Source organism: Oncorhynchus masou, chromosome 18 (assembly GCF_036934945.1).
Source record: "Oncorhynchus masou masou isolate Uvic2021 chromosome 18, UVic_Omas_1.1, whole genome shotgun sequence".
Lineage (NCBI taxonomy): Eukaryota > Metazoa > Chordata > Actinopteri > Salmoniformes > Salmonidae > Oncorhynchus > Oncorhynchus masou.
The window spans coordinates 33,885,026-33,910,951 of record NC_088229.1 but is presented as its reverse complement, the minus strand read 5'-3'; the positions used below and the strand labels follow the sequence as shown (position 1 = coordinate 33,910,951).

The window sequence follows — 25,926 nt, the reverse complement described above, 5'->3', positions numbered from 1 at the left end:
CACCCTCCTATTGAATATGCATTCCCCTGTATTGTGAACAGGCCTAGGCTGCATCATGATTTAGCCAGTTTATCAATATTTATTTATTTAACTAGGCAAGTCAGTTAAGAACAAATTCTTATTTACAATGACGGCCTACGAAAAGACCTCCTGCGGGGACGGGGGCCTGGGATAAGAAATAAATACAATATAAATATAGGACAAAACACACATCATGACAAGGAGAGATTCAATAGAGATTTAACATTCAAATAAATTATTAACATGGTCACTCACTTATGTAATTAGACTGTCAAAAACAAAGTCAAATTGCTTGTATGATTGTATAATTCATTCATTAATGCATACATGGCTGTCTTTGGAAAATGTTGATGCAGAAACTTCTAATGTACTGATATTGAACTCAAAACATGCCCATATTGAACAGAGCAATAGCTGAGTTTCTGTTTGGATTAAGTGCAATTCTATGACTTTGGCTAATAGGCTTTCTTTTTTTGCCGTGTTATCATTTTGGTATTGAGTATTGTAATGGTATCCAGTAAACCTGGTATCGATGTCAAAATTCTGGTATCAGTACAACACTATGCAGATGTTGCCTGTCATCCATGGCTTCTGGTTGGGATATGTACGTAAGGTCACTGTGCGGATGGCTTTGTTGATGCACTTATTAATGAAGCCAGTGACTGATTTGTTGAATTCCTCAATGTTATCGGATGAATCCCGGAACATATTCCAGTCTGAGTTAGCGAAACAGTCCTGTAGCTTAGCATTCGCTTCATCGGACCACTTCTGTATTGTGCGCATCACTGGTACTTCCTGTTTGAGTTTTTGCTTATAAGCAGGAATTGGGAGCATAGAGCTATTGTCAGATTTTCCAAATGCAGGTTGAGGGAGAGCTTTGTATGCGTTTCTATGTGTGGACTAAAGGTGATCTAGAATTTTGTTGCCTCTAGTGGCACAGGTGACGTGGTAGTAAAAATGCGGTAAAACAGACTTCACCACATTAAAATCACCGGCCACAAGAAGTGCCACATCTGGGTGTGAATTTTCTTGTTTACCTATGGCCCTATACAGCTCGTTGAGTGCAGTCTTAGCGCAAGCATCTGTCTTTGGTGGTAAATAGACAGCTCTAAAAAAATAAATGCTGACAAAAATGTAAACGTAACATGTAAAGTGTTGGTTTCATGAGCTGAAATTAAAGATCCCATAAATATTCCATAAGCACAAAAAACATATCTCTCTAAAATGTTGAGCACAAACTGGTTTACATCCCTGTTAGTGAGCATTTCTCCTTTGCCAAGATAATCCATCCACCTGGCAGGTGTAGCATATAAAGAAGCTGATTAAACAGAAATATCATTACACAGGTGCAACTTGTGCCGGGGACAACAAAAAGCCACTCTATAATGTGCAGTGTTTTCACACAAGTCAATGCACAGATGTATCATATTTTGAGGGAGCATACAATTGGCATCAGAGCTGTTGGCAGATCATTTAATGTTCATTTCTCTACCATAAGCCTCCCCAACATAATTTTTGAGAATTTTGCAGTGCATCCAACTGACCTCACAACCACATGTAACCATGCCAGCCCAGGACCTCCACATGCTGCTTCTTCACCTGCAGGATTGTTTGATACCAGCCACCGGACAGCAGATGAAATTGTGGGTTTGCACAACCAAAGAATTTCTGCACAAACTGTCAGAAACCATCTCAGGGAAGTTCATCTATGTGCTCGTCGTCCTTATCAGGGTCTTATCCTGACTGCAGTTCAGCGTTGTAACCGAATTCATCTTCGATGGCCACTGGCACACTGGAGAAGTGTGCAGTTCATGGTTGAATCCTGGTTTCAACTGTACTGGGCAGACGGCAGACATGGCATCAGGTTGGCGAGCAGTTTGCTGATGTCAATATCGTGAACAGAGTGCCCCATGGTAGCCGTGGGGTCATGGTGTGGGCAGGCATAAGCTACGGACAACGAACACAATTGAATGCACAGAGATACCGTGACGAAATCCTGAGGCCCATTGTCGTCCCATTCATCCGCCACAATCACATCATGTTTCAGCATGATAATGCACGGCCCCATGTCGCAAGGATGTGTACACAATTCCTGGAAAATGTCCCAGCTCTTCCATGACCTGCATAATTACCAGACATGTCACCCATTGAGCATGTTTGGGATGCTCTGGATTGACGTGTATGACAGTGTGTTCTAGGTACCGCCAATATCCAGCAACTTCGAACAGCCATTGAAGAAGAGTGGGACAACATGCCACAGGCCAATCAACAGCCTGATCAACTCTTTGTGAAGGAGATGTGGTCGCACTGCATGAGGTAAATGGTGGTCACACCAGATACGGACTGGTTTTCTGATCCACACCCTTACATTTTTTTAAGTATCTGTGACCAACAGAGGCATATCTGTATTCCCAGTCTTGTGAAATCCATAGATTAGGGCTTAATTTATTTATTTCAGTTGACTAAGGAGAGTGCTCAGTAAAACCGTAGAAATAGTTGCATGTTGTGTTTAGATTTTTGTTCAGTGTTGATATAAAAACTCTCTCGATAAATAGTATGGTCTGCAGCTTCTCAGGAAGTATTCCTAACTCAGGCGAGCAAAAACTTGACACTTTCTTATATTAGAGATCGCACACCAGCTGTTGTTAACAAAGAGACACACCCTCCCCCCTCATCTTACTCGAGACTGCCAACCGGTCTTGACGATGCATGGAAAAGCCATCCAGATGTACAGTACCAGTCAAAAGTTTGGACACATCTACTCATTCCAGGGTTTTTCATTATTTTCACTATTTTCTACATTGTAGAATAATAGTGAAGACATCAAAACTATTACCTCTATGGGATCGGTGTCCCCCCCAGGACGGTTGAGCTAACGTGCGCTAATGTAATTAGCATGACGTAAACAACAAAAACATTTCTCAGGACATAGACACGTCTTATATGCGCAGAAAGCTTAAATCAATTGACCAATTCGTCACATTTGGGCAGACTTGATACAACATTTTGAACAGTAATACGGTTCATTGGATCAGTCATGGTTCATTGGATCAGTCTAAAACTTTGCACATACACTGCTGCCATCTAGTGGCCATAATCTAAATTGCGCCTAGACTCAATGGTATCATGGCCTATTACTTGCATTTCAAAGATTATGAAAAAAAAAAATAGAAAACGCATGTTTTTTTCATTCTATTATCTTTTACCAGATCTAATATGTTACTCTCCTACATTAATTTAAGATTTCCACAAACTTCAAAGTGTTTCCTTTCAAATGGTATAAAGAATATGCATATCCTTGCTTCAGTTCCTGAGCTATAGATTTGGGTATGTAATTTTAGCCGGAAGAAAAGAAAAATCTGATCCTTAAGTTAAATAATACAAAGTGTTGAACAAATCAAAATTAGATTTGAGATTCTTCAAAGTTGCCACCCTTTACCTTTATGAAAGACTACTGGCACACTATTGGTATTCTCTCAACCAGTTACACCTGGAACACTATTCCTCCAGTCTTGAAGGAGTTCCCTGAACACTTATGCTGAACACTTGTTGACTGCTTTTCTTTCACTCTACGGCCCAACTCATCCCAAACCATCTCAATTGGGTTGAGGTAGGGTGAATTTGTTTGTTAAACACTTTTTTGGGCTACTACATGGTTCCATATGTGGTATTTCATGGTGTTGATGTCTTCACTATTATTCCACAAGAAAAACCCTTGAATGAGTAGCTATGTCCAAACATTTGACTGGTACTGTATATTATCCATGTCCTTGTTCAGCCACGACTCTGTGAAACAGAATGTTACACTTCTTTAGGTCCCGTTGATGGAATAGTCTTGAACGGAGCTCCTCCAGTTTGTTCTCTAGTGACTGTACATTCGCTAACCAAACAGAGTGTAGAGGTGGTTTATTTGCCCCGCCAACGTAGTCTCGTTAGGATGCCAGCTCATCTGCCACTTTTGTGCCCTTGCTTCCTCTTTCGAGTCCGGCGATTAGGGCTTTGTCCAGAGTAAGCAGAACGTCCAGAGCTGCCAACTCGTTGAAGTAGAAATTGTCATCCAAATAGAGGTTAGTGATCACTGTTCGGTAATTGGAAATTGTGGCTGAGACATTATGTACTAAAAAAGTTAGGATCAGCGTAAGAAACCCAACAAAAAACCTGGTAAAGCGGCTTCTATCCACTGCAGGGCCATCTTCTCACAAGTATTTAAGAACTGTCAAAAACTTAGTGTTAATGACAATATTTTCATGTTGCACATCTTTTAGTTCTCTCATTAAATGCTTTCAATATTTGTATATGAATTTCTACAATTAATAGTTCAACGAGGGGCCTGTTCAGCCCGCCTTTTCCTGTAGTCCACGATCAGCTCCTTTGTCTTGCTTACATTGAGGGAGAGGTTGTTGTCCTGGCACCACACTGCCAGGTCTCTGACCTCCTTGCTATAGGCTGTCTCATTGTTTTCGGTGATCAGGCCTACCACTGTCGTGTCAACAGCAAACTGAATGATGGTGTTGTAGCTGTGTTTGGCCACGCAGTCGTGGGTGAACAGGGAGTACAGGAGGGGACGAAGTACACACCCCTGAGGGGCCCCAGTGTTGTGGATCAGTGGCAGACGTGTTGTTGCCTACCCTTACCACCTGGGGGCAGCCCGTCAAGAAGTCCAGGATCCAGTTGCAGCGGGAGGTGTTTAGTCCCAGGGTCCTTAGCTTAGTGATGAGCTTTGTGGACACTATGGTGTTGAACTGAGCTGTTGTCAATGAACTGCAATCTCACATAGGTGTTCCTTTTGTCCAGGTGGGAAAGGGCAGTATGGAGTGTGATTGAGATTGCGTCACCTGTGGATCTGTGAGTCTAGGGTATCCGGGAGGATGCTGTTGATGTAAGCCATGACCAGCCTTTCAAAGCACTTCATGGCTACCGATGTGAGTGCTATGGGGCGGTAATCATTTTGTCAGGTTACCTTCGCTTCCTTGGGCACAGGGACTATGGTGGTCTGCTTGAAACATGTAGGTATTACAGACTCGGTCAGGGAGAGGTTGAAAATGTCAGTGAAGTCACTTGGTCCGCGCATGCTTTGAGTACACGTCCTAATTATCCGTCTGGCCCGCCGCTTTGTGAATGTTGACCTGCTTAAAAGGTCTTGCTCACATAGGCTACCGAGAGAGCTATCACACAGTTGTCCAGAACAGCTGGTGCTCTCATGCATGCTTCAGTGTAGCTCGTCTGGTTGGCTCGCATCTGGGTTTCTCTTTGTAATCCGTAATAGTTTTCAAGCCCTGCTACATTAGACGAGTGTCAGAGCTGGTGTAGTAGTATTCAATCTTAATCCTGTATTGACGTTTTGCTTGTTTAATGGTTCGTCTGAGGGCATAGCGGGACTTCATATAAGCGTCCGGATTAGTGCCCCACTCATTGAAAGAGGCAGCTCTAGCCTTTAGCTCGATGCGGATGTTGCCTGTAATCCATGGCTTCTGGTTGGGATATGTACACGGTCACCGTGGGGACGACGTCATCGATGCACTTATTGATGAAGCCGATGACTGAGGAGAGCTTTGTATGCATCTCTGTGTGTGTAGTAAATGTGGTCTAGAGTTTTTTTCCCTCTGGTTGCACATGTGACATGCTGGTAGAATTTAGGTCAAACGGATTTAAGTTTGCCTACATTAAAGTCCCCGGCCACTAGGAGCGCAGCTTCTGGATGAGCATTTTCTAGTTTAATTAAGGCCTTATTCAGTTCGTTGAGTGTAGTCTTAGTGCCAGCATCGGTTTGTGCTGGTAAATAGACGGCCATGAATAATATAGATGACAACTTTCTTGGTAGATAGAGTATCTTATGATAAGCTGTAGATCACACTACCTCAGGCAAGCAATGCCTCAAGACTTTAATACTAGACATCGCACTCCAGCTGTTATTGACAAATAGACACACACCCCCTCTGTTTTGTCGGTGCATGGAAAATCCTGCCTGCTTTATATTATCCGTGTCGTCGACTCGGTGAAACATAAGATATTACAGTTAATGTCCCGCTGTTTTTTTTATGTCCCATTGGCAATCATTTTCCAATGATTACACTTTGGCCAACAGAATGGATGGCAGTGGGGATTTACTTGCTCGCCTACAGATTCTCAGAATACAGCCCCCTTTTTCTCCATCTTTTCTTGAAGCAAATGATGGGGATTTGGGACTGTTCCCGAGAAAGAAGTAAATAATTTGCGTCAGACTCGTTAAAGGAAAAAGCTTCTTCCAGTTCGAGGTGAGTAATCGCTGTTCTGATGTCCATAAGTTATTTTCAGTCATAAGAGACGGTAGGAAAAACTTTACGTACAAAATAAGTTTCGAAATAAGTTAACGCAAAAACACTAACAAAATAGCACAGTTGGTTAGGAACATATAAAACGTCAGCCATCCTCTCCGCCGCCATTCTCTGTATATATTTTTGCGACATTTATTATTTCAGCTGGAAAGTTTTGAATAGAAAACTCGACGGTCGAAAGCCTTTTCAGCATCGACAGCCATTATTGATAAGTCTGCATCTTGTTTAACAGCATATTGTACTATACTAAAACATGGTCTTGTATTTGTTTGTAAGTGTCTATTTTTAATTAGTGTCTATAAAAATAATATGTATCAAGTCTGGTAATACTTTTGCCATTCTGTTGATTATGAGTTTTGTTATTATTTTATTGGTCGCAATTTATTAAATGTATGGGTCTACAATCTACAGGGGACTCCAGATGTTCCTGGTTGTAATATACCTGAAATAAACTGTTTGATACATGCCACATAGACAAAAATGTGCTGTCTTAGGTGTCTCACAGTACAGACATTGCAATATATTGCCCTGGCCACATCTGCAGTCCTCATACCTCCTTGCAGCATGCCTGAGGCATGTTCACGCAGATGAGCAGGGACCCTGGGCATCTTTCTTTCTGTGTTTTTCAGTCAGTAGAAAGGCCTCTTTTAGTGTCCCAAGTTTTCATAACTGTGACCTTAATTGCATACTGTCTGCAAGCTGTTAGTGTCTTAACAACCGTTCCATATGTGCATGTTCCTTCATTGTTCCACAGGTGCATGTTCATTAAAAGCATGGGAAACCGTGTTTAAACCCTTTACAATGAAGATCTGTGAAGTTATTTGGATTTTTACGAATTATCTTTGAAAGACAGGTTCCTGAAAAAGGGCCATTTCTTTTTTTGCTGAGTTTATAGTACACCCAGTGTGATTAATAGATTGTCAAATTAACAAATTATTGTCTTTTGTTGATTTTAAATAACATTCCAACCTCGTTCAGCATGATGTATTCAATTATGGCATAATTCTACTATTTGTATTAATTTGCATCACTGTCAATGACATACTTTTATTTCAAAGGCTAACCACTAAGTCCACTATTGTGGCTAATCCTTATTGTGGCTCGCTTCACATAGATGGGTCCGACCACCATTAATCAAATAAGAACTGTCTTATAAATTAGGGTTATTTTTGATTATGACACCTATCTATACAGTTAGCTAGCTAACTATAGCTACTGAAACAGATTGTTGTTTTGCTATGTTTTTGGGGAAGAACATTATTTACATCCATGAGCAAGCTAGCTTTCTTTTAAGACCAACACTGTAGGTGCGCGAGACAACTTTACCAGCATCAAAGCATACGTATCAATGAATCGTTGTGACATGAAATGAGTGAGTGTAATCAATGTGAAATAACTACGTAAAACATTTATGAACGCATTCAATTATTATGTGACATGCAGTCATATTAAGGTCCTGATTGGTCACAAGCTTATTGACATATCAAATAGTGTTATTTGAAGTGTATCCTTTTTGACACACAAAGACAAACAGCATTTTATAGAAATCCTGGTGGAGAATGAAACGACTGAACAAATGAACAACGAAACAGCACAGCAAGTAAGTTAAATAAATAGGTTTTGATGGTGTTTTACTGGAAATGGGGACATACGTAAATGTCAACAAAATAACTTTTGGGTCAATGTGGAGTGTGTGTGTGTGTGTGTGTGTGTAACCTTTTTTAACTAGCAAAGTCTGTTAAGAACAAATTATTATTTACAATAACGGCCTTCCCTGGCCAAACCCGGGCGGCGCTGGGCCAATTGTGCGCTGCACTATGGGACTCCCAATCACGGGAGGATGTGATACAGCCTGGATTCGAACCAGGGACTGTAGTGACCCCTCTTGCACTGAGATGCAGTGCCTGTGTGTTAACTATTGAACTGTACTAGAATGCTTAAAATGTAGTATTGGTTATCGGTATCAGTTTTCTTGGCAAGGCAAATATTGGATATCGGTATTCGCAAATGTAATATCAATGCATCACTAGTTGTGGATGATACAAACCTTAGAATGTCTTAGAAATCAAAACATATGTGGTTGAGAGAATGCCAAGAGTGTGCAAAACTGTCATCAAGGCAAAGGGTGGAGATTTCGAAGAATTTCTAAATATATTTCGATTTGTTTAACACTTTTTTGGTTACTGCATGATTCCAAATGTGTCATTTCAAGATTTTTATGTATTCACTATTATTCTACAATGTAGAAAATAGTGAAAATAAAGAAAAAGCCTGGAATGAGTAGGTGTGTCCAAACTGTTGACTGGTACTGTACACTGATGTCCAAAATGATTGGCACTTGATAAAGATCAGCAAAAAATACTAAAACAAATACTACAAATGTTGAGCGATATTGTATGCGCAATAAATACAATTGCTCAGAAAGAGATTTTGTTTAGTGTAAAAAAACTACAAAAGATTAGCACCTCTGTTTAAATACTCCAGCACCCTCCCCTTGCGAGGATAATGAGCCTTTTTCTAAAATGTTTTATGAGATTGCAAAAACACATTGGGAAGGATCTTAGACCATTCCCCCATACAGAATCTTTCCAGATCCTTGATATCCTTCATCTATGCTTATGGACTGCCCTCTCCAATTAAAACCACAGGTTTTCAATGGGGTTCAAGTCCGGAGAACGAGATGGCCATTGCAAAATGTAGATTTTGTGGTAAATTAACCATTTATTTGGGTATTTTTACGTGTGCTCGGTGTTATTGTCTCGCTGGAAGATCCATATGCAGTCAAGTTTCAACCTCCTGGCAAAGGCAAACAGGTTTTTGGATAAAATGTCCTGGTACTTGGTAAAGTTCATGATGCCGTTGACCTTAACAAGGGCCTCAAGACCAGTGGAAGCAAAATAGCCCCATAACATCAAAGATTCACCACCATATTGTACAGTAAATATGAGGTACGTTTCTGCATATGCTTCAGTTTTTCGACACCAAACCCACCACTCGTATGTGTGGCGAAAGAGCTCTATTTTCATGTCATCTGACCATAGCACAGGTTCCAATACAAGTGCCAACGCTGTTTAGCTAAATCCAGGCAGTGCTATTGTCTCAACCAGTAGTTTAAGACACACTGGGCCCTTTGAGAACTTAGAATCAAATATCTAGCCCCACAGATAAACAGTAACGCCTAAAAACATACCACGGTAGAAGAGGTTGCAACCCATCGACTTACCACCTATAACAAGGAAAAAGCTATCGCAACTTGAAATCCTGAGAACGGAAAAGTTAAAAAGGCGTCTTTTACCATAAATAAAATATGGGAGTGCAGCATTCCGGCATACTCCCCCTATGAGAGGTCCCAGGAGAGGGAAGGACGCTCTTTATGAACCTAGGCTCAGCACAGTAAAGGCTACAGCACTGCGTCACCAAGGAAATAAACTGCATTCCCACATCCACCAATATTCAGAAGTCCTCTTTAAAAATTCATTGATTTACAGCAAAAATAGATTAAAAACGCCCAACTGCGCCAACCTAAAAGTTTGGCTTCTGGATAGCATTAATAATGGAACAGCCCCCAAAACCTAGAGACATTCGCTTGAAGGAACGGCTTTGGTTTTGTTGCACTTTATAATGGGGAGTCATTTGCATGTTTTAGAAGTATTACATATTTTTGATGGTTGTTTATAATTACATTGTTTTACATGCAAATAGGCTGACAATTGTTCCTCATTAAAAAACAACCAGTACAATGCAATAGTACACTACTGTCAACCCAAGGTTTTACACAGAGTTCAGAAGTGGAGCTTTGTGTTCTTCTCACTAGTTGCATAGGGTGTTGGCAGCACAAAGTTTGCAAATGCCAGTTCAGTTCCTCTTAACCAGTTCTACACTAGACATTTAAAACTAATGAGTCCCACTTTTCTGAAGTCTTTCTCTAAATTTGAAATGACAGAACACATTTTTCAAAATAAATCATTAAAAGGTCTTTCTAACACAGCCGTCTCCAACAGGCCGATCGCGAGCTACTGGCCTACAAATATGTAGCTAGCCAAACAATTCTGAAAGTACACACAGTTAATGTTTTCCACCGCAAACTGTCAGAAACAAATCTCAGACACTGCAAGCTCCCAGCTACTAACTAATCAACGCAACATTGACATTATCCCACCCGGTTTAGCCACTATTGGCTTAAAAAGCCAAACTTAACACAATATCTGCCAATTAATTTCCAGCAAAATTGCCCATCTGTCTGTCTATGTGGTGCACAAGTTTGTATATCGCTCTGTGTGTAGCCAGCTGATGTAATAACAGCCTTGTGGGTTGACAGACATCCTTTCCCCAAAACCTTCTTAATTAAATGTTAACTGCAAAGTAGGCTTACCTGGCAGAAGTATATTATAAGTATATAATTTGTATATATTATTTGTAAACTTTGCCATGAAATGAGCACAGCAGTAGGCCTGCATAACCATTGTTAGACTGGCCCATTCCTCACTTGCCAGATGCGCAATTAAAGGGGAATTACACTAAAAAGGTCTTCTGATGTAATTAAAGCATTTACTGTACATGGACTCAAAATAATTACAATGAAGTAGCATGTTCTATCTATGAACAATTGTCATTTTGAGAGTGAAAAACAAAACAAATCTAAAACCAGGAACATTTTAAAACATAATAATTTGGGAAAATAAAAAACAGAATTTGAGAAAGAAATTATTTTATAGGACCCCCTAAGAGTTGTTTATTAACTATTATTTTACCAGGTATATTGACAGAAAACATAGTGCACTACCTTCTCTTGTATACTAAAGACCTGGGGATGAGTTTAAGGGAGAGGAGAAGAGAAGAATGTGCCTATTTGAAAGAGTAGCTCTCATGCTAGAAAAGGTCGGAGACCCCACGGTTGAAGAGCACTTCATCAATTTGGATTCTGGTGATGTGCAACAGTTTGTTAGGGCCCTGACCACAATCACAGCATGGATTTTCAGATCCATCTAGAAGTCCTTGGTCTCAACTGCAGCACCCACAGAACAATAATATCAATGTACACACTGCTAGTAATATAAATTTCCTCTTCATCATTTTAATCATTTAGCAGACGCTCTCATGCAGAGAGACTTACAGGAGCAATTAGGGTTAAATGCCAAGAATGTGCAAAGCTGTCATCAAGGCAAAGGGTGGCTGCTTTGAAGAATCTCAAAAATATATTTTGATTTGTTTATCACTTTTTTGGTTACTACATGATTCCATATGTGTTACTTCATAGTTTTGATAGGTAGAGCATTTTAGGCATGGATGGATTGTGAAAAGGTCCACGATAAGAGTACATGTTGGGAATAGCCCAAGCAGAATGGAGACTTGAAAGCACATTGAGCTTGTTCTGGAGTCAATTTACCTACAGGGGTCTGTTACTTCAACTAATGGCAGGTCATTTGAATAATCGTTTTAACAAGGGGGAGCATTTAGTAATGCTTTCAGGGATAAAGGACTGGAATTCCAAATGATCAAATTGGTATGCAAAGGTGGGAACATTCCCTCGTATTAATGTGGTTGGAGAAACGATTGCACAATTTCATAGTCGTGTTGTCTGATACGGAGCTGTAATTTAAAATGTATAATTTGCAGACATCTATTATCCTATGCAAATAATATAGTCAGTATTACAGCATTACAGTTCGACCAAGAGCTGCAGCTTATCAGGATATCTTACTTGTTTCAATGCATGGCACTGTAAACAAAGAACTAAACTCGAACTAAGCATATACACAAGGTAACTGCCAATACAAAGGAAACGCCAACATTAAGTGTCGTGATAGGGCGTTGGGCCACAACGAGCCACCAAAACAGCTTCATTGTGCCTTGGCGTAGATTCTACTAGTGTATGGAACTTTATTGGAGGGACGCAACACCATTCTTCCAATAGAAATTCATTCATTTGGCGTTTTGTTGAAGGAAGACGCTGTCTTCAGGCGCTGCTCCAGAATCTCCCATTAGTGTTCAATTGGGTTGAGATCTGGTGACAGAGACACACACACTAGAACTGGGCGATATGGCCAAAATATCATATGATATTTTTCAGCGTTTTGTTTTTTATAATAAAAGTTCTAAACATGTTTTATGAGTACTTAATGAGCCTAGGGTGGTAACACATACATTATAAGTGATTTAAATGGGGTGTTCTCCATTTGGATTGTTTTATAATGTTCAGTCCAACTTCAACCAAAAAAGTACTTTAATCCATTTCTTCATTTCCTGCATTCATTTCTTTATAATCTCCACACTAGTGGACACTCATTGACCATACATAAACTCCTCGCTTGGTGAGCTAAAAAAAGAAGTTAAAATGGCATAGGGCTGCATGATATGGGCAAAACAGCGAGGCCTAATAATTGTGAACTGTTGGAATCATGGAAATAGAATGATTATTCTAATTCTATACTTGGAATATAGTGGGCAGCACATTGAACACACAGTAGTTTGATATGTCAACAAATTAAAAAAGCCAGGGAGGAATTCATGGGACAATGTAGGAACCAAAGTGTTGCTGGTCAGTGTTTCCCAGAGGCCCCTTATTAGATGTTACATTACATGTTTTCTCTAACTTTATCACAGATTATCCATTATATTGAACAGATACTCAAGTGACCGCTCTAACAATGAAAATAAATGTCTTAAAAAAATGGAAGACAGTAGGGAGGAGGCAAGATCAGCTGGGACCATTCTAGCCAATGAGAAAGCAAATATGAGTGTGAACAACAAGCACAATACTGATAGTGTTTTTTTTCTCTCCAAAGTTGCCAGGATGTCACATGTTCTACCTTTATCAGTACACCCATAACAACCTAAGCACTAGGAAACCTCTGTTCGATCAAATAAGCCACACATAGCAAATAAGACATTACATTTTTTGTTAAAATTCGACACTCATTGACCATACATAAACTCCTCGCTTGGTTAGCAAAAAAAAAAAGTAAACATGGCACCTGCTGGAGAAAAAAAGAAAAGATATTGGGCCCAGGTATTCCTCTTGCTTCACTTCTTCCTCTCTGACTTCACATAGCTAGCCAATGCTAGCTAACATATTCATGCTTTTCTTATTCCTCTCGGATTTAACAGATAGTGTTGCAGAAACATGCTGATGTAGATGTATACCAGCACTGGTACCAGGCCCTTCTCCCCCGATTGCTCAGTTTGGCCTGGTGGCCAGCTCTATGAAGTCTTGGTGGTTCCAAACTTCTTCCATTTAAGAATGATGGAGGCCACAGTATTCTTCAGGACCTTGAACGCTGCAGAAATGTTTTGGTACCCTTCCCCAGATCTGTGCCTCGACACAATCCTGTCTCAGAGCTCTAAGGACAATTCCTACAACCTCATGGCTTGGTTTTTGCTCTGACATGCACTGTTATCTGTGGGACCTTATTGAGACAGGTGTCAGCCTTTCCAAATCATGTTCAATCAATTGAATTTACCACAGGTGGACTCCAATGAAGTTGTAGAAACATCTCAAGGATGATCAATGGAAACAGGATACACCTGAGCTCAATTTCGATTCTCATAGCAAAGAGTCTGAATACTTATGTAAATAAGGTATTTTCTATTTCTGTTTAATACATTTGCAAACATTTCTAAAAACCTGTTTTCGCTTTGTCATTATGGGATATCGTGTGTAGATTGATGAGGCAAATATAATAAGGCTGTGACGTAACAAAATGTGGAAAAGGTGAAGGGGTCGGGAATACTTTCCGAATGCACTGTAAATGTCACAACAAGTTGTCCCACAGAAAAGGAGCAATAGGCGAGGGAAAAGGTGCTTGTGCATTGATAAGCACACCGTTAACAATAAAGTCAGAAAATAAAGACGCCACTTCTAAAAGCCTATCTCATACCATAGCCTGCTGAATTTTCAAGATAACTTTTCTTTCATTTTGATTTCAGCACAAATGAAAATGTGGCACTAACTCGCCCATGGGTTAATGTTTCAGCATTATCTCAATGAAGAGTTCGGCGTACGATTAGCCATGTGCGACATGGACGCGGAGTTACAAGCCTGCTCGAGTTAGCGGATGAGAAATATCCACTGTCGTAGTACGGATGAAGCCTGACCTGGAATGTGAAGCTAACTGAAACTAGCTAACTGAAGCTGGCTAGCTTTATAAAAGCCTGAGTAGATCTAGCTTGCTTTGTAGTATACCACTCTGGTATAGCCATCAGCGATGCACGTAGACATGAGGAACTTAGCATAGAGAAGTGTTGGATACGATCTCCCGTTTGGTGGGGATAGTGTAACAAATCTGCTGTTCATAAGACTGATAATTGAAGCAATGGTTACAGGCGCTGCCTTTGAACCTGTGTTTGAGCCCCAGTCAGGGGCTCAAAGCTCTATACTATCAATGGGATTATAGAAAGTAAATAATAAATTATAGTTGATTAATAATTTTCCCAACGCCTAGCAAAACAAAAAGGAATTTGCCATTTGAATTCATTGAATTCACCTGCAAAGGGGGAAATTCCATGGTAATGGAATTACACAGACTGATTTTTCACTTTAAAATGTAAACCGTACAAAAACCATTGATTTCAAAAGTTTAACAAACCATACAACACTATGAACAATGACTACTTTGAACACTATATGAAAAATACATACATTAATTTACTGGAAGACAGTGCAGATGCAAACACTGTATCTGCAAACCTTGTATCTGCACAGTTCTTCCTGTAAATGTGTTTTTGTAAAATGTTCAGTGGAAATTGTTAAAGTTGTATGGTTTGTTAAACTTTTAAAAAATCTGTTTTTTTGTTTAGCATACATTTTAAACTGAAAAATATAAGTCTCGGCACAATTCCGTTACTGTGGATTTGCCCAAAGACAAAACATAATTTCCAATTTCACTTAATAAAAATAGGTTGATTCTGCATCCCTAATTTCTTGGTGATGCATTTGCTGACATTGACAATGATTATAATGACCTCTGAGAATAAAATAGAAATCAGAAAACATTATGAAGGTTCCTTTTTAGAAAGTTTAATGGGAATCTGCATAACATATTTTAATGAGGCATTTAAGGGTCTATGAGTGATCTATTGAGAATGTCTACAATGGCAATCAGCAGAGAGAGAGTGGCAGCTGTTCTGCAATTAAAACGCCAAATTACCCTCAATCAACACTATTTAAGACCGAATGTAAATCTCCGCACAAATAATGATGAGAAAAATCTGTTCAGACAGCTCTCATCTTGATAGGAATTTGGGACGCATCCAAATCAGGAACCAGGCATCTTTCAACCTCTCACTTAAAGTTCTGTTAAGATTAAGCATGACATTCTTTCAGACGACCTATGTTCAATGATATATCATGTGGGTCTCCACAGTACTGTAGCTGGAAGCTGCAGTGTGTTGTGATAGGAGTCATTCCCAACTCCTCTATGGCAAACTGGATTTTCTCACATTTAAATACATGCATCAACACCAAATGCATGTACGTTTTTTTTTAAACATACAAAACCCCAACAAGGCTCGTTTTACGACCCATAGACCAAATGCACTTGTAAAGTAATAGCCTAATGCAATAGGATTTCAGTAGTAGGGTCTGTATTTCACATTCCTTCCTTGTGCTTAGTTTAAGATGCTTTCAAAATGACTAAATCATAATGTGGACCTAGGCCTATGTCACATTCAACCATGGAGTTCGTATGTGGCTAAATTGTAACAAAAAAAACAACTAAACTCACTCCTGCTGTCTTCCGAGATAAATCCACTGTCGGAAATACCATTAGGCAGAAGAGTCAATTGCCTCAGGCATCAATCACATCATCAAGAGTCCTCAAACTGAGCATAAAAAAATAAAAATAATAACATTAAAATTATTTTCCGCTTGAGGCCTCCAATGCTCCGCTCGACGCATAAAAATTATTTACAAAATAAATAAAATCATCAAAATATGTCTGTTTAAGCTGGAGATATTGTTTTGCATGGGCTGCGTCTCAATCCAGCGCTTCCGCGTCTGCAATCAAAGGTGTCTGAGCTACATCGATATGTCAGACCAATCCTGTATCTGAGATGTAAGAAAATGCAGGACAGACACTTCAGAACATCCTTAATTTCACTTAAATCCATTTTTCCATGAATTAATATGTTATTCAAAGTGTTTCTATGGGTAATTCCTGACATTTAATCCTAGTAAAAATTCCCTGTCTTAGGTCAGTTAGGATCACCACTTTATTTTCAGAATGTGATATGTCAGAATAATAGTAGAGAATATTTTATTTAAGCTTTTATTTCTTTCATCACATACCCAATGGGTCAGAGGTTTACATACACTCAATTAGTATTTGGTAGCATTGCTTTTAAATTGATTAACTTGGGTCAAACATTTCAGATAGCCTACCACAAGCTTACCACAATAAGTTGGGTGAATTTTGGTCCATTTCTCCTGACAGAGCTGGTGTAACTGAGTCAGGTTTGTAGGCCTCCTTGCTCGCACACGCTTTTTCAGTTCTGCCCACATATTTTCTATGGGATTGAGGTCAGGGATTTGTGATAGCCACTCCAATACCTTGACTTTGTTGTCCTTAAGCGATTTTGCCACAACTTTGGAAGTATGCTTGGGGTCATTGTCCATTTGGAAGACCGATTTGCGACCAAGTTTTAACTTCCTTACTGATGTCTTGAGATGTTGCTTCAATATATCCACATAATCTTCCTACCTATTGATGCCATCTATTTTGTGAAGTGCACCAGTCCCTCCTGCAGCAAAGCACCCCCACAACACGATGCTGCCACCCCCGTGCTTCACGGTTGGGATGGTGTTCTTCGGCTTGCAAGCCTTCCCCTTTTTCCTCCAAACATAACGATAGTCATTATGGCCAAATAATTATATTTCTGTTTCATCAGACCAGAGGACATTTCTACAAAAAGTACAATCTATGTACCCATGTGCAGTTGCAAACCATAGTCTAGCTTTTTTATGGCAGTTTTGGAGCAGTGGCTTCTTCCTTGCTGAGAGGCCTTTCAGGTTATGTCGATATAGGACTCATTTTACTATGGCTATAGATACTTTTCTACCGATTTCCTCCAGCATCTTCACAATGTCCTTTCTTGTTGTTCTGGGATTGATTTGCACTTTTTGCACCAAAGTACGTTCATCTCTAGGAGACAGAGTGCGTCTTCTTCCTGAGTGGTATGACGGCAGCGTGGTCCCATGGTGTTTATACTTGCTTGCTATTGTTTGTACAGAGGAAATATGCAAACAGGAAACCACTCACACAGAAGTGGCGCTCCTAGTGGCCGGAGACTAATGCAGGGAAACTTAAATCAGTTCTACCAAATTTCCATCAACATGTTAAATGTGCAACCCAAGGGAAAAAAATCTAGATCACCTGTACTCCACACAGAGACGCGCACAAAGCTCTCCCTCGCTGTCCATTTAGTAAATCCGACCACAACGCTATCCTCCTGATTCCTGCTTACAAGCTAAAATTAAAGCAGGAAGCACCAGTGACTCGGTCTATAAAAAAGTGTTCAGATGAAGCAGGTGCTAAACTACAGGACTGTTTTGCTATCACAGACTGGAACATGTTCCGGGATTCTTCCGATGGCATTGAGGAGTACACCACATCAGTCACTGGCTTTATCAATAAGTGCATCGAGGACGTCCCCCCCACAATGACTGTACGTACATACCCCAAACAGAAGCCATCGATTACAGGAAACATTCGCACTAAGCTAAAGGGTAGAGCTGCCGCTTTCAAGGTGCGGGACTCTAACCGGGAAGCTTACAGGAAATCCTGAACCAACAAACAGGCAAAGCGTCAATACAGGGCTAAGATTGAATCATACTACACTGGCTCCAACACTCATCTTATGTGGCAGGGCTTGCAACTATTACAGACTACAAAGGGAAGCAAAGCTACGAGCTGCCCATTGACACGTGGCTGTGCCACCAGAGATTCTCGGTTCGAGCCCAGGCTCTGTCGCAGCCGGCCGCGACCGGGAGGTCCCGGCACAATTGGCACAGCGTCGTCCGGGTTAGCAGGGATATCCTTGTCTCATTGCGCAATAGCGACTCCTGTGGCGGGCCGTGCGCAGTGCATGCTGACCAGGTCGCCAGGTGTACGGTGTTTCCTCCGACACATTGGTGCGGCTGGCTTCTGGTTTGGATGTGCGTTGTGTCAAGACGCAGTGCGGCTAGATTGGGTTGTGTTTCGGAGGACGCATGGCTCTCGACCTTCTTCGCCTCTCCCAAGTCCGTATGGGAGTTGCAGCGATGAGACAAGACTAAAGACTACCAATTGGATACCACGAAATTGGGGAGAAAAAAGGGGTAACAAAAATATATTTAAAGGTTGCAGACAACACCACAGTGGTAGATCTGATCACAGACAACGACGAGACTATAGGGAGGTCAGAGACCTGGCCGTGTGGTGCCAGAATAACAACCTATCCCTCAGCGTAACCAAGACTAAGGAGATGATTGTGGACTACAGGAAAAGGAAGACCAAGCACGCCCCATTCTCATCGGCGGGGCTGTAGTGGAGCAGGTTGAGAGCTTCAAGTTCCTTGGTGTCCACATCAACAAACTAAAATGGTCCAAACGCACCAAGACAATCGTGAAGAGGGCACGACAAAGCCTATTCCCCCTCAGGAAAAGAAAACAATTTGGCATGGGTCCTGAGATCCTCAAAAGGTTCTACAACATGGAGAGCACTGGTTGCATCACTTCCTGTACGGCAATTGCCCGGACTCTGACCGCAGGCACTACAGAGGGTAGTGCGTACGACCCAGTACATCACTGGGGCTAAGCTGCTTGCCATCCAGGACCTCTATACCAGGCGGTGTCAGAGGAAGGCCCTAAAAATTGTTAAAGACCCCAGCCACCCCAGTCATAGACTGTTCTCTCTACGTCCGCATGGCAAGCGGTACCGGAGTGCCAAGTCTTGGACAAAAAGGCTTCTCGACAGTTTTTACCCAAAGCCATAAGACTCCTGAACAGGTAATCAAATGGCTACATGGACTATTTGCATCGTGTTCCCCCCATCCCTCTTTTTACACTGCTACTACTCTCTGTTTATAATATATGCATGGTCACTTTAACTATACATTGTCACACCCTGACCATAGTTTATTTGTATGTTTCTATGTTTTGGTTGGTCAGGGTGTGATCTGAGTGGGCATTCTATGTTGAATGTCTTGTTTGTCTATTTCTATGTCTGGCCTGATATGGTTCTCAATCAGAGGCAGGTGTTAGTCATTGTCTCTGATTGGGAACCATATTTTGGTAGCCTGGGTTTCACTGTGTTTGTGGGTGATTGTTCCTGTCTCTGTGTTTTGCACCAGATAGGGCTGTTTTCGGTTTTCGTACATTTGTTATTTTGTTAGTTTAATTGTGTATAGTTTCCTTATTAAAATAAAATGAATCACAACTACGCTGCATTTTGGTCCGCTCCTCCTTCCCACAACGAAAGCCGTGACATACATTAATGTACATACTACCTCAATTGGACCAACCAACCAGTGCTCCCGCATATTGGCTAACCAGGCTATCTGTGTCCCTTGCAGAGCAAGGGGAACAACTACTCCAAGTCTCAGAGCGAGTTACGTTTGAAACGCTATTAGCGCACACCCCGCTAACTAGCTAGCCATTTCACATCGATTACACCAGCCTAATCTTGGGAGTCATCATAGGCTTGAAGTCATAAACAGCGCAATGCTTGAAGCATTACTTAGAGCTGCTGGCAAAACGCACAAAAGTGCTGTTTGAATGAATGCTTACAAGCCTTCTGCTGCCTACCATCGCTCAGTCAGACTGCTCTATCAAATATCAAATCATAGACTTAATTATAACATAATAACACACAGAAATACGAGCCTTTGGTCATTAATATGGTCAAATCCGGAAACTATCATTTCGAAAACAAAACGTTTATTATTATCGCATATACCCTGACTCTGCGTGCAATGAACGCAAGAGAAGTGACAATTTCACCTGGTTAATATTGCCTGCTACCCTGGATTTCTTTTAGCTAAATATGCAGGTTTAAAAATATATACTTCTGTGTATTGATTTTAAGAAAGGCATTGGTGTTTATGGTTAGGTACAGTCGGAGCAACGACAGTCCTTTTTCCGCACCGCATCGATTATATGCAACGCAGGACACGCTAGATAAACTAGTAATATCAACCATATGTAGTTAAATAGTGATTAAGATTGATTGACTGTTTTTTATAAGATAAGTTTAATGCTAGCGAGCAACTTACCTTAGCTTCTTACTGCATTCGCGTAACAGGCAGGCTCCTCGTAGAGTGCAATGTAAAGCAGGTGGTTAGAGCGTTGAACTAGTTAACTGTAAGGTTGCAAGATTGAATCCCCGAGCTGACAAGGTAAAAATCTGTCATTCTGCCCCTGAACAAGGCAGTTAACCCACTATTCCTAGGCCGTCATTGTAAATAAGAATGTGTTCTTAACTGACTTTCCTAGTTAAAAAGGTGTAAAAAAATATCTATATTTTTTTTTACACCTTTTTAACTAGGAAAGTCAGTATTTTTTTTATAATCGGCCAAATCGGTGTCCAAAAATACCGATTTCCGGTTGTTATTAAAACTTTAAAATCGGCCCTAATTAAAAATCGGCCATTCCGATTCTTTAGCACAGAATCATCTAGAATTTCATTGTTTGATTCGTCCATAGGACTGCTAGATGGTGAAGCATGATTCATCACTCCAAAGAACGCGTTTCCACTGCTGCAGAGTCCATTGGCAATAATGCTGCAGAGTCCATACACCACTCCGGCCAACTCTTGGCATTGCGCATGATGATCTCAGGCTTGTGTGCGGCTGCTCGGTCATAGAAACCCATTTCATGAAGCTCCCAACGAACAGTTCTTGTGCTGACATTACTTCTAGAGGCAGGTTGGAACTCGATACTAAGTGTTGCACCTGAGGACAGACGATTTTTACGCGCTACACACTTCAGCACTTGGCGGTCCAGTTCTGTGAGCTTGTGTGGCCTACCACTTTTCTGCTGAGCCGCTGTTTATCCTAGACATTTCCACTTCACAATAAGTAGTCTCCCGTTGCCATACCTCCAAAATCACATCGCTGTCATGCCTTCCTTGGAGGTCTGGAGAATTTGATATTGCAAAAATAGTTTTTTCAAGAACCCTCCCCCCACATGTCCTTTGGTGATACGTGATATACGTGATATGTTCGGCAATGTTTTCAGACTGGAAAGGAGACATTTTGCAGAGAGTTGTTCCATATGCTAGTTTCAACATAGCAGAAAATTCTGTTTTGTCAGAAGTGTGCTCTATGCACAAAGTCAACATACAGTGCTTTCAGAAAGTATTCATACAACCTTTTGTGTTACAGTCTGAATTCTATTTTTTTTTCACCCAACTACACACAATGTCCCATAATGACAAAGTGAAAACATGTTTTTAGAAATGTTTTTCAAATGTATGTGTTTTCAAATATCTCATTTACATAACTATTCGATGCATGCTATAATCACCTTTGGCAGCGATTACAGCTGAGATTATTTCTGGTTAAGTCTAAGAGCTTTCCACACCTGGATTGCACAATATTTGCACAGTATTATTTTAAAAATTCTTCATGCTCTGTCAAGTTGGTTGTTGATCATTGCTAGACAGCCATAGATTTTCAAGCCAATTTAAGTCAAACTGTATCTAGGTCACACAGGAACATTCAATGTCATCTTGGTAAGCAACTCCAGCATTTATTTGGCCTTGTGTTTAGGTTATTGTTCTGCTGAAAGGCGAATTTGTCTACCAGTGTCTGTTGGAAAGCAGACTGAACCAGGTTTTCCTCATGGAATTTTCCTGTGCTTAGCCCTATTCCGTTTATTTTTATCCAAATAAAAAACTCCCTAGTCCTTGCTGATGACAAGCATACACATAACATGATGCAGCCACCACCATGCTTGAAAATATGAAGAGTGATGTGTTGTGTTGGATTTGCCCTAAACATAACGCTTTGTATTCAAGACAAAAAGTTAATTCCTTTACTACATTCTTTGCAGTTTTACTTTAGTGCCTTATTTCAAGCAGGATGCATGTTTTGGAATATGTTTTATTCTGTACAGGCTTCCTTCTTTTCACTCTGTCATTTAGGTTAGTATTGTGTAGTAACTACAATGTTGTTGATCAATCCTTAGTTTTCTCCTATCACATCCATTAAACTCTGTTTTAAAGTCATCACTGGCCTCATGGTGAAATCCTTCAGCGTTTACCTCCCTCCCGGCAACTCAGTTAGGAAGGACGCCTGTATCGTTGTAGTGACTGGGTTTACTGACATAACATCCAAAGTGTAATTAATAACTTCACCATGTTCAAAGAGATATTCAATATCTGCTTATTTTTTTACCGATCTAACTATAGGTGCGCTTCTTTGCGAGGCATCGGGAAACCTCACTGGTCTTTGTGGTTGAATCTGTGTTTGAAATTCACTGCTCGACTGAGGGACCTTACTGATAATTGTATGTTTGGGGTACAGAGATGAGGTCGTCATTCAAAAATCATGTTAAACACTATTATTGCACACAGAGTGAGTCCATGAAATGTATTATGTGACTTCTTAAGGAAATATTTACTCCTGAACTTATTTGCGCTTGCCATAAGAAAGGGGATTAAATACTTTTCATTTTCCTTTTTTATAAATTTTTCAAAACTTTCTGAAAACACAATTCAACTTTGACAGTATAGGATATTGTGTGTAGGCCAGTGACCAGGATATTTTAGTCAAAAACATGGTTGCATCTGCCAAAAGGCTGAAACAGCAAGACAATAACCCCAATAACACATCAAAATCCACATAGAAAATGGTTTAATTGGCCACAAAATCAAAATTTTGCCATGGCCTTCTCAGTCTCCGGACTTGTCTGATTAATCACGCTGTCATACACAACTAATTGGTATATACAGCCTGGAACATTGGAGTGCAACATTTTGTACATTTTCCTTACAAGCAAGAATGTTTAATACAATTACATTGAAATTTACTCTGCTGGTTGTCTGTGCAGTGTTTCTTTCAGCCACTCAAAATTTGAGAGAAAATATCCACAGGAAAGTACTGTTTACCAGACTTTTTAAGAGTGCCCGTAGGTTTGCCACTGCCAGCTGAATGCGAGCAACGTTTGGTCTATGGTTTGGTTATGCTCAGTTAGTGTTTATGATTTACATATTGTGTTTACACCACAAAGCAGGCGTCAGCAGATTGAAAATACAAACCGGAAATACAAGCCGACAGAACCGTATACCCACCGGCTCTCTAAAAAGTCAGGTAAACAATACTTTTCTGTGGATATTTTGTCTTCAATTTTGAGCGTCTGAAGGACGAACCACACAGAACTTTTTTTTGGAGTAAGTTTAAATGTATTTTCATTAAATATTCTGGCTTGTCAGGAAAATTTACACCCCAATGTGTCTGCCTGTATATACCAATTAATTACAGCCAGATTATTCCTACAATCTACGGGCTTGAAACCCATTGAAATACCGTGGTTTGAATCAAAGAGGGCAGTCCATAAGCGCAGATGAAGGATGTCAAGGATCTGGAAAGATTCTGTATCTAGGAATTGTCTAAAATCCCTCCCCATGTGTTTTCCAACTCATAAAACATGGTGAGGTATTGAAAGGTATTGAAAAAAAGATGAGGTATTGAAATATATTGAAAACGGGGGTGTCAATCATTTTACCCCTACCTTTTTGAGAGAAAAAGAAAAAATAATATAATTTCCCATTTTTTTGCAAACAAAATAGCTCAGCATTTGAATTATAATTATTTATTTTATGCAGTCAATTTCTGATGATTTTTTATTTTGGACCCTACCATGTCACCACTTCAGAAGTTCAGGTATGTCTAAAAAGTAGCCTATAGTGCATGCATTGATGCATACATGTCAGAATGTTTGCGCAACAGTTTCGATCAATTTCCAAATTCAATGTCAAAGTCAGTCTGCTCCTTGCAAGGCAATTAAACAACACAATCAATCAAATAAGCACGACCCAGGATCACCCTGAAAAAAAAAAACTTGTGGAAGTTTAATTCAATGCTATCCTCAAATAACATTGGCTGTCTATATGCATGACAGGGAGAGAAAACCTGTCAAGGCCTGTACGCAACGCAACCCCAAAGCTCAATTAAATGTATTTGCCTATGTGAGATATTTTCTCACCGGCCTTGCTTACAGACATTCCCCAATTCTTACGTTTACTTACCCGGGTGGATGGTTATGAACCGGTTAAAATTTTAGAGGTTCAGCGGTTCCAGCGCTGCACTTGAACATTTCCTCCGAGGACTGAGCTTCTTCACCTTCTAGGGCTGTCACTGAAGTTGCATGCCCCATGCAATACTCGTGTCACATTGACCGGTTCTGTGGTCAATTGTGCCATGAATTGGAGACTTCCTCATCCCGCTATTCGCGTTTGCTTCTCCAACAACAGGATCCCGCCGCGTCTCCTGACTCTGTTCTCTTGCTAAACCACCGGAACTACTTCCAATGCCAGCCGGAGCACGTTGAAGACAAATCCATGCACCACAGTCTGGCAACATATTTAAAATCTACATAACTAGTTCCCGTGTTACATATTTAATTAACTTTTTGTGGGTTATCGCCAACAACGACTTGCTAATAATAATAATAAACTGTTATTTTTTCTTCTTCTAGGAATCTAATTTACATATATAGCCACTGGACATGTTAAATTAGACAGATTCTAAAAATGATGCATGGATCAAACTCGTCATCATTACAATGTTGATTTGCTTTCAGGCATGTCTTCAGTTTGTGTTTAAATTGTCATAGTTAGAACAGCCTATTATTTATGTAGGCAGAGTGTTGCAGTAGTTGGTGGTACAATGAATGAAGGAAGGAAGGAAGCAAGAAATTAAGCAAGAAGGGAAGGGAGAAAGGAAGGAAGGAATGAAGGAAGGGGAAAAGGGAAGGAAATAAGAAATATTTGTCCCATATGGAAATTTGCATACACATCACTTTCGATAGCCTACATCACAGGACATACAGTATATCACAAGATACGGTCAGACAGGGAGACATATATATATATACAGTATATGGTGAGTTATGGTTTATAGTCCTTCAGTGATTAGGAAACTGATGCTGGTTGGTGAGAATGAATTGTGTGTCAGATTTATCCAACAAGAGTCCCCTCTGGTGGCTGCTCTTGTTATCCTGCTATCCCTCTCCCTTTGGTAAAGGAGCTGGCTCAGTGGTGGAGGGGCAAGGCAATAGAGATTCTATGATTTATGATGCTAGATGTATTTCTTTGGGCAAGGTCATGTTATGTCATATTTATAGATAGTTTATAAATCTGTGAAGCATTTTAATATCATTTTAATACATTGCCATACATTGAGTTTATATGGCTACACTGGCAATCATAACAGAATCCTACCCTGTGTATGATCAGGATGATGGGGAGACTCCAATCCCGGCCTGGGGACCCCTGTGGCGGGACTGAGAGCAGGTATTCAGCCTGATGAAGACCTTCAGGTCAAAACGTGGCATATTGGGTTCAGGGGTTTCCCTATGTGAGGGACATTGTGGTTCCACCATTTCACCACCTGC

General features: G+C 40.4%; 1 pseudogene; it reads right to left on the bottom strand.

Moving 5' to 3' along the window:
- LOC135504450 (forkhead box protein J3-like) overlaps window positions 1-24,809 on the bottom strand; it is a 100,712-nt pseudogene extending 75,903 nt beyond the window's left edge.
- Window positions 24,810-25,926: the final 1,117 nt, after the last annotated feature.